Here is a 7760-nt window from a genome sequence, read left to right as displayed (position 1 = left end):
GCTGGGTGTTCCTGGGGAAGATGGGCATATCCTAGGCCGCAGTTCTTTTGGGAGGCGTGGTGAGGGGCTGGAGGGGATGCCAAGCCATATCTGCCACCCCTCAAAATGCACTGTGGTGGTACCTGGGCTACCTGCAGCCATTGAGAACGATGCCGGTGCAGGGCAGAGCCCAGGGGCCACCGGCCACCATCACTCCCTGAGGTCTGCCCCTTCCTCAAGATGCAGACGGAGCATCCAAGAGTACCGAGCTGGGCTCTTCACCACCACCAAAGGGTAATAACAGGGTTCAGAGGTGTCACCCCACCAACTCCAGAGGCCACAGCTAATCTCTGCCCAGTTTGCCCCAACAGAGCTCCTACAGAGCCACGAGACCTGCTGGAAAAACAGTAAAAATCAGATTTACAGACATTTTCCCTTCTAAGACTTGAGGGCTGGGGGGACGCTTGTTTTCTGCTCCTGCTTGTGCCCAGTCGTGGGGACGGGAAAGCAGCAGCCTGGGGGACGAGCTGGACACTGCTGGAGTGGGGGAACCCTAGCTTCGTGATGTGGTTCCTGTCCCTCTCCAGTCGCTTTCGTGTTCATGCAACTTCTGTAAAATTGCTGGGTCATGCCACTGGCACCTCACTTGCACCATCTCCTTCCCACACTCTGTCCCTAAGCCTCTTCCAACCTCCCATGGCCTCACACAGGATCCTGCTGCCCTGGGTCCATGGATGCCACCCTCCCAGCTGTGATCCATCCTGAGTAGAGGGCATTTCTGCCCTGGGCTGTATCTTGTCCCAATGAGTTCTCCAAATCACCACATCTTGGTTGAGCTGATGGGCTTCAGGAAACCTGCTGCCTCCCTGTGGGACACAGCTGCCATTGGGATGAGGTTTTCTGGTGTGATCGCTGGAGGCATTGGTTGAATGTGGTGGGTCCCGTTATTTCGGCCAGCACCTGCTTCCCTCCTGCCCCTGCGGGTGTGTGGTCAAGCTGAGTGCCACTGACCATGAGTCAGCAAAACCCGTTGCTCTCCCGGCCTCGAGGCACTGTGTGACTCAGCAAAATCCGGTGTGGCTCATTCGGGCAAGGGGCCAGGCATAGCGGGTCCGCAGCACCGGTAGCCTGACCCCAGAGGCATTGCTGCTGCTGCTGCTGCTGCTGCTGCTGCTGCTGCTGCTGCTGCTGCTGCTCCTCCAGCTCACGGGTCTCCTCATCTCATCCCCCTGGATCCTCGCGGGCAGGAGTGGGTCAGACATAAACCAGCGCAACCATGGCCCCATCCAAGCAAACCCAGCCTCCCAAAGGGCTCTAAACCTCTTTACAAATGTGCTTTGCAGATAAAAAGGTCGGTCCTGACACCAGGCCCAGGTGTCCCCTATGTCCTTTATAGGCTTTCCTAGAGCCTGTGGCAGAGCAAGTACCAGCTCTCCACCTTTCTCTTTGAAGTGGCTGGGAAACTGTAGCTGGCCAGGTAACCTGAACTTTGGCCCAAGGCTGGGGCTCCTATGGTAGCTCCTCCTCGAGCGTTTCCAGTCTGGCCAGTTTCTGCTAGAATCCCGTGGCTATGGAGTGGGCTCCAGTGTGCAGGTAAGTCCAGTGTACTCAGGTGCTCCTGAGTACAGCATGCCATACTAGTCACGTATTATCACACAGTGCACAGCAAAGTGCTTCAGCAGAGTAAGAACTCTGGACCCAGGCTGTGTCTGGGTTTTTTTGATTCTAAGGGATTAATGACAAGCTTTGCTGTTATGAATGAGCCTTTGCTTGAGCTCCATGGTAGCAAGGCTTGTGTCCTCACCTAGGGCTGCTCTCATACCAGTGCAAGAGAGTTGCTGCTTTTAGAGCGGTTCTAAGTGACTTATATGTCCCATGTTTCCAATGGTTTATTGGGAAAAAAGGAGAATGGGCTGTGTCAGGGAATGTTACAATAGTGATCCTTTCCTGGGTGCTAGCAGGATGGGGAAGGGACTGGGGGTATTATCCCCTGAGTTTTTAATCTGTCTCTGCACCAGTAGTTTTGGAGCTGACACTGCAGTGCCTGCATGCTGAGGGGCCAGTGGCTCCAGCCAGGAGGCAGGATTTCTGCATTCAGACTCCCTCAGCACCTCTGTGGAATGTTTGCCCTGATGTTAAAGCCTTGAGAGGTACAGTGGGTATGTTTAACCAGGAGCTGGGAGCACGTCTTGGTATTTATAGGCAGGGACCGTGAGAGTTGCACCATATTATCTTAAAAAGATAGAGTGGCACAAGCCTGGGCTTTGTTTTTTTACACATTTTCCTTGTTTGTGGAGCAAACAGGGAGTGCCATGGCTGAGGCATCTAGAGAAAGTGTGAGACACAATGGAGTCATTTATCCCTCTTCACTCCTATTTTTGTCACAGTGGATGACCCCCTTTCCTTGCTGCTCTGCCTCCCTAGCCCCCTGCATCCCCTGTGGCTCCAAGGGGTGAACCAGCGCATTGTCCCCTGCAGCCACAGCTGTGGGTGTGGGGTGACACACCTCTGGGGCCCAGCCATGCTTTCACAACTTCGATGCCTGCTTGAGAGGATTCCCAAGGTGGGGTCAAATGACTCAGCTCCAATAGCTCCAGTTGGGAAGAGCACCCCAGCTCTGGGAGATTGGGGTCTCCTCTGCAAGTGACACCTGGCTGTCCCATCTGCCCTTTGCCACACAGGCAGGGACCTGATGCGGCTTAGTTTATAAACATAGATTCCTTTAGGTTGGAAAAGACCTGCAAGATCATTGAGTCCAACCGCTGACCCAGCACTGCCAAGTCCACCACTAAACCATGTCCCTAAGTGCCACGTTTGCATGGCTTTTAAAAAATGCCATCGGCAATGGTGATTTCACCATTCTCCTGGCCAGTCTGTTCCAATGCCTGATCACCTTTTCAGGGAATAAATTTTTCCAATATCCAGTCTGAAGCTCCTCTGGCACAACTTGAGGCTATTTTCTCTCATCCTGTCATCTGTTACCCAGGAAAACAAGCTCCCACATCACTGTAGTCCCCTTTCAGGCAGTTGTAGGGAGTGATTAGGTCTCTCCTGAGCCTCTTTTTCTCCAGGCTAAACATCATCAGCTCCCTCAGCCTCTCCTTATAGGACTTGTGCTCCAGATCCTTCACCAGCTCTGTTGCCCTTCTCTAGACATGCTCCAGCACCTCAATGACTTTCTTGTAGTGAGGGGCCCAGGACTGGACACACGACTCTAGCCCTGCTGGTCTCACTATTTTTGATACAGGCCAGGATGCCACTGGTTTCCTTGGCTACCAGGGCCTCATGTTAAGTTTCAAATGCCTTATTTTTGCGGGATCTAACAGGTCTCCCATTTGCAGTTTGGCAGACCTCTTCCAGGGTTGCTACAGTGGCTTCCTTGTCCTTACACATGGCTGTGTGTTTGCCTTCACCCTTTCCTCAGTGTTTTTTCCTAAATTTATCACAGCGGTACCAATGTCATGAACTGCATTGACCTACAGGACAAGGAAAGCTTCAGCTCAGAGATGCAGATGATTTTTTTGCTCAGCTTTGGGTGGGATTTTTAGGGGGTATCTTCAAATTCAAGAAAATGCATTTCTTATTTTGAAGCTCATTCCTAAAAGAGAAAACTATTCTCCCATCTGAGGTGAGTAGAGCCTACGGGTGCACAAGCCTGGGCAAGTCTGGTTTCAAACACCCTGCCTCTGCTGGTGCTGGTGCTGGTGTGAAGGTACTGGATGCAGCTCATTAGTGGAGCCTGATTCACCATCCCTGAGATCCTGAGTAAAGCAGTGGTAACTTTTTCCCAGCACGATGCCAGGATTTCGCCCACTCCCTACACCATTTCCTAAACTGATGTACAATTCACAAGGTGAGGGTGCGTTTTGCAGTGGCACTGGCACATCCCAAACTACACCCTTTTTCAGGGTAACACCCACAAAAGCAAGACTAAAAGGTGGTTTAGTAGCAACTCTGCGTGGTGGGAAACCTAGAAGCAGAGGAGGGGCTGTGCTAAGCTCAACAAAGTGACTCATGCAGGCCCTGGGCATTGTGTCCCAGTGCTGTGGGCACTGGGGAAGATGGGCTTGGCATCATGGGTGGCGGCAATCCCCGGTCCATTCATGCCAGCTGCCTGGAGCTGGTTTGGAGGCATAGCTGGCCAGCAGCCTGCTTAAACATGTTCTGACTGCCATCATGGGCTGCAGTGACCTTGGGGAAATGCTAAGTGGAGTCGCAAAAGGCCAAGGCTGGGTGGTATTTTTTCCCTTGGCGTCTCTCACGCTGCAAACCGTGATCCAGGTGAGGGTCGCTCACTGGTGGCCATGTGAAACAACTGGATGTCATAACAGGCAGGAGCCCAGAGCATGGCTCCATCCTCATCAGGGCCATTTGCAGCAGTCTTCAAATATTAAGTGGTCTCATCACATCTTGCTTGTCCATCTTCTCCCTAGCTATTTAAAAACAAAACCCAGACAGGATTTCATAAGTGAAATATAATACTTAAGGTCTTTAAGATTCTGAGCTGCTCTGGTGTCTTCACTAGGGTTTACTTACACACTACCTTGCCTCTGTGGGCTGCTGCCAAGCTTGACATTGTCTGTCCCTGTGTCCCACGCACTCTATGGCCCTGCCCAAATCCTTTCCACCCCCACGCCACTTGCCTGTTCCTGACCCTGCTCGGCATTGGATGTTCTTCGTCATCCCTTGGCCCATCCTCCCCCATGGCTAGTGACATACCTGGCACCCACCTTGGGGAGGAGGGGACCTGCCTCTCCCTGGCTGCTGGCCCTGTCTGCTCCTCAGGGCAGGGATCTCATGTTGTTTGCCTCACCCGAGTTATTTTGCAGCAGGCTGAATTGCCAGGGATGGGCAACAACAATCCTGGCAGATGCTGGCAGCAAAGCAGCGTGACCTGCGGCTGACAGGATGGGGTAGTAAGTGGCAATGATGGTATTGATTCATCCCCACCCACGCCAGGATGTGATAGGGAACACAGGGACCCAACTCACCTTGTCACCACCTTGAACAATTCCTGATTCTGTCCCCCATGTAAGCCTGGCTTGGGATGGGGGGTATTGGCGTGATGGTGGGGGTTCCATCATGATGCAGGGAAGTGCCTCCAGCTACATCCAAGCAACATTTTCATTTCTTTGCCAGCACTAGATGCTATTTAATTATTTCCTTTAGTTTCCAGCAGAAGCTGCCCGAAGATGACCATCATTTATACAATCATGTCTCTTCCATGTACCAAAACACTAAAGCAATTGACACTTCTGATCCTGAGAGGAGTGTGGGCTCAGAAAGATGAGGGTCAACACCCCATTGCAACCCAATGATCAGCTTAAACGTTGCAATATGTTTCCTTGGAGTGGAAGCAACCAGCCCTCACTGGTGATTTGGTGAGTCAGTCTGGACCTCCTGGGGCAGTTTCTGCTGTGTCAATATTTCCACAAAGGCTCTGAATTCTAATTTATTGTCACCTTTCTCCTAAGCTCCATCTTTACTTGCCACCATAGACACTATTTTCAGTGTTACTGCCTGGGGTTAAGATCTTGAAACCAGTTTTAAGCACGTCGGCAAACAGTCTGTGGCTTTGCACACCCTCCCTCTGACCTTCTACATGCGGAGCAGCCTGTTAATAATTTTTTGCAGCGTGGGACGTGGCATCTCGGCCTCTCTGGCTGAGAACTCCTGAGCGTTTCTTAAGGTACACTGCCACCAGGGTGACTTAGGGTTATGGTCAAAATGTAAAGATGCCTTGCTCAGTGCTCATAACTAAAGGTGCTTGTAGGTTAGGGAGGTGTGGGAGCATACTTGGCAGACACTGCAGCTGCACCCAGGTCCTGCAGCCTCCAGCATCCTCTCCCTCTGCAGCCAGGAGTCAATGAAGCTGAACAGCTCGGACAGTGCCACTGCAGATCTCTATTAGCAGTTAAATACCTGCCAATCTTCCCTCCCTGCAGTGCCACCATTTTATAAACCCCTTTCTCTTTCTTAGCACTGAGTTGTTTTGTTTTTAGCATTGCAACCCTAAATTGACTGGTGCAGTGAGTGAGGGATTAAGGGCATGGTCCTGGGCAAAGGTCTCCCACAACTCCTCGGGGCCACCCAGCTGCAGTCTCTGATCCCTGGGGTCACGCGCCCCACCCTGAAACAAGGGCCACTTGTTTGGCATTGCGGCAGAGCTGGGCCCTGCAGAGGAGGCAGCTGGCCTGCCTGTGGCTGAGAAGAGTAGGGGCCCACTTCCTTTTCTGGACCAGGAGGGTGTCTCAGAGGGGAACCCAGACACCAGGCAGCTTTGGCTGGGGTTGTGGGCAGTTGTTGGAAAGCAATGGTCAGAATCAAATGCAGGTCCTCAGAGCTCCCTTTGCACTTCTTTTCCTAGAGTGGAAAGGTATGAAACCCAGCAGGGTTCAAATGGAGCCTATCTGTGGTGGTGACACGGCAGTGTGGTCTGCTCCTGCCTTGCCCTGGCCAGCAAAACATGAAATGTGTATCAGAGAAGCATGCCATGACCATCCACCGCAGCTAAACCCTCTTCAGTCTGCAGCAGAGGCACAAGACCCTAGGGCATCAGCAATACATGAAGGAGGGAGCTTAAGATGCCTCAGAAAGCCAAAAACTGAGAAGCACCCCAAGCATAAATGAACTCATTACAGATGCCTCTAAGACAGAAACAGCAAGTTTGTCCTTGGAGCAGGGCATGAGGCTGCAGCAGTCCTTGACAGAAGGTGTTTTTGATGGCACATCATTGGAGCAGGGCAATAAGGGCAGTTTTGATGCTAAAAGATTGAACTATGGCCTGAAGCAGCTGTACTTGGCCCTCAGTGATGCAACCCCACAAGCCTCCAGTTTCCTTCCTTTTTTCCTATTTTGGGCACGTTTTGCCCTGTCATCCCCCACTGTGCTGACAGTGCTGGAGGAAGGCATGTGGCACTTCCCCCTGCCTCAGCATCCCATGCACTGCAGCAGCTCACATGGGCCAGTCCCCACCACCCTTGACTCAGCTAATTTCCTCTCATCCAAGGCAGTGACCAAGCTCCTGCTGGCCCCGTTCAGCCACCGTCAAATGTGATGGGTCAGGGTGGTGGAAGATCTCCAGGACCACCTCCAGCACTGGGTCAGTGTCCCCAGCACCAGTTGCCACAGAAGCAGAAGCAGCCGGCTGTGTGGGGTGGGCAGGGCTGGGGGCTTGGATCAGCGCTCTGAGCCTGGTGGTATCTGACCTGCACAAAAGTGGGACGCTTACTGAGCGTGTTTGGAGCATCCTGTAATTAATGTTTGCTCAGCTGACGGCTGCTTAGCATTATTAGCGAATGATGAGTGGCTGATGTTGTTGATGTTGCTACCTCAAAACATCTAATTTCAGCATCTGCACTGAGCAAAAGGGCCAGGGGCCAGATGCCTGGTGCCAAGACCCTGCCAGGCTTTGCTTCTTTGGACGTGGCTTCCTATCAAATCCGTGCACATGGACATCCCTGCCCTGCCGTAGCAGCCCCGAGTTTGGACCCACACGGTGGCCACGGTGGCAAGGACAGGACCTCTGCCTGGTCAGGGCCAGCAGCTCCCCTTGCTAAGGCAAGTGCAGAGTCCCCATACCCAAGGGAGCAGGAGTGAGCTTGGAGACAAACACAAGATGATATTCAGGGACCTAGTCCAAAGACCACTGAAAATTTCTTGTGTATTTAAGCTATTTTGATGAACATGTCAAACACCTGATAAATAAATGAATGTGTGTAAAGGAGCACTGAGTTATCCCACCTCTCCTCCCACACTGCATGAGGAACAAGCACTCACAC

This window comes from Cyanistes caeruleus, chromosome 6 (assembly GCF_971803275.1).
Source record: "Cyanistes caeruleus chromosome 6, bCyaCae1.hap1.1, whole genome shotgun sequence".
NCBI lineage: Eukaryota > Metazoa > Chordata > Aves > Passeriformes > Paridae > Cyanistes > Cyanistes caeruleus.
This window is presented reverse-complemented; position numbering follows the sequence as displayed.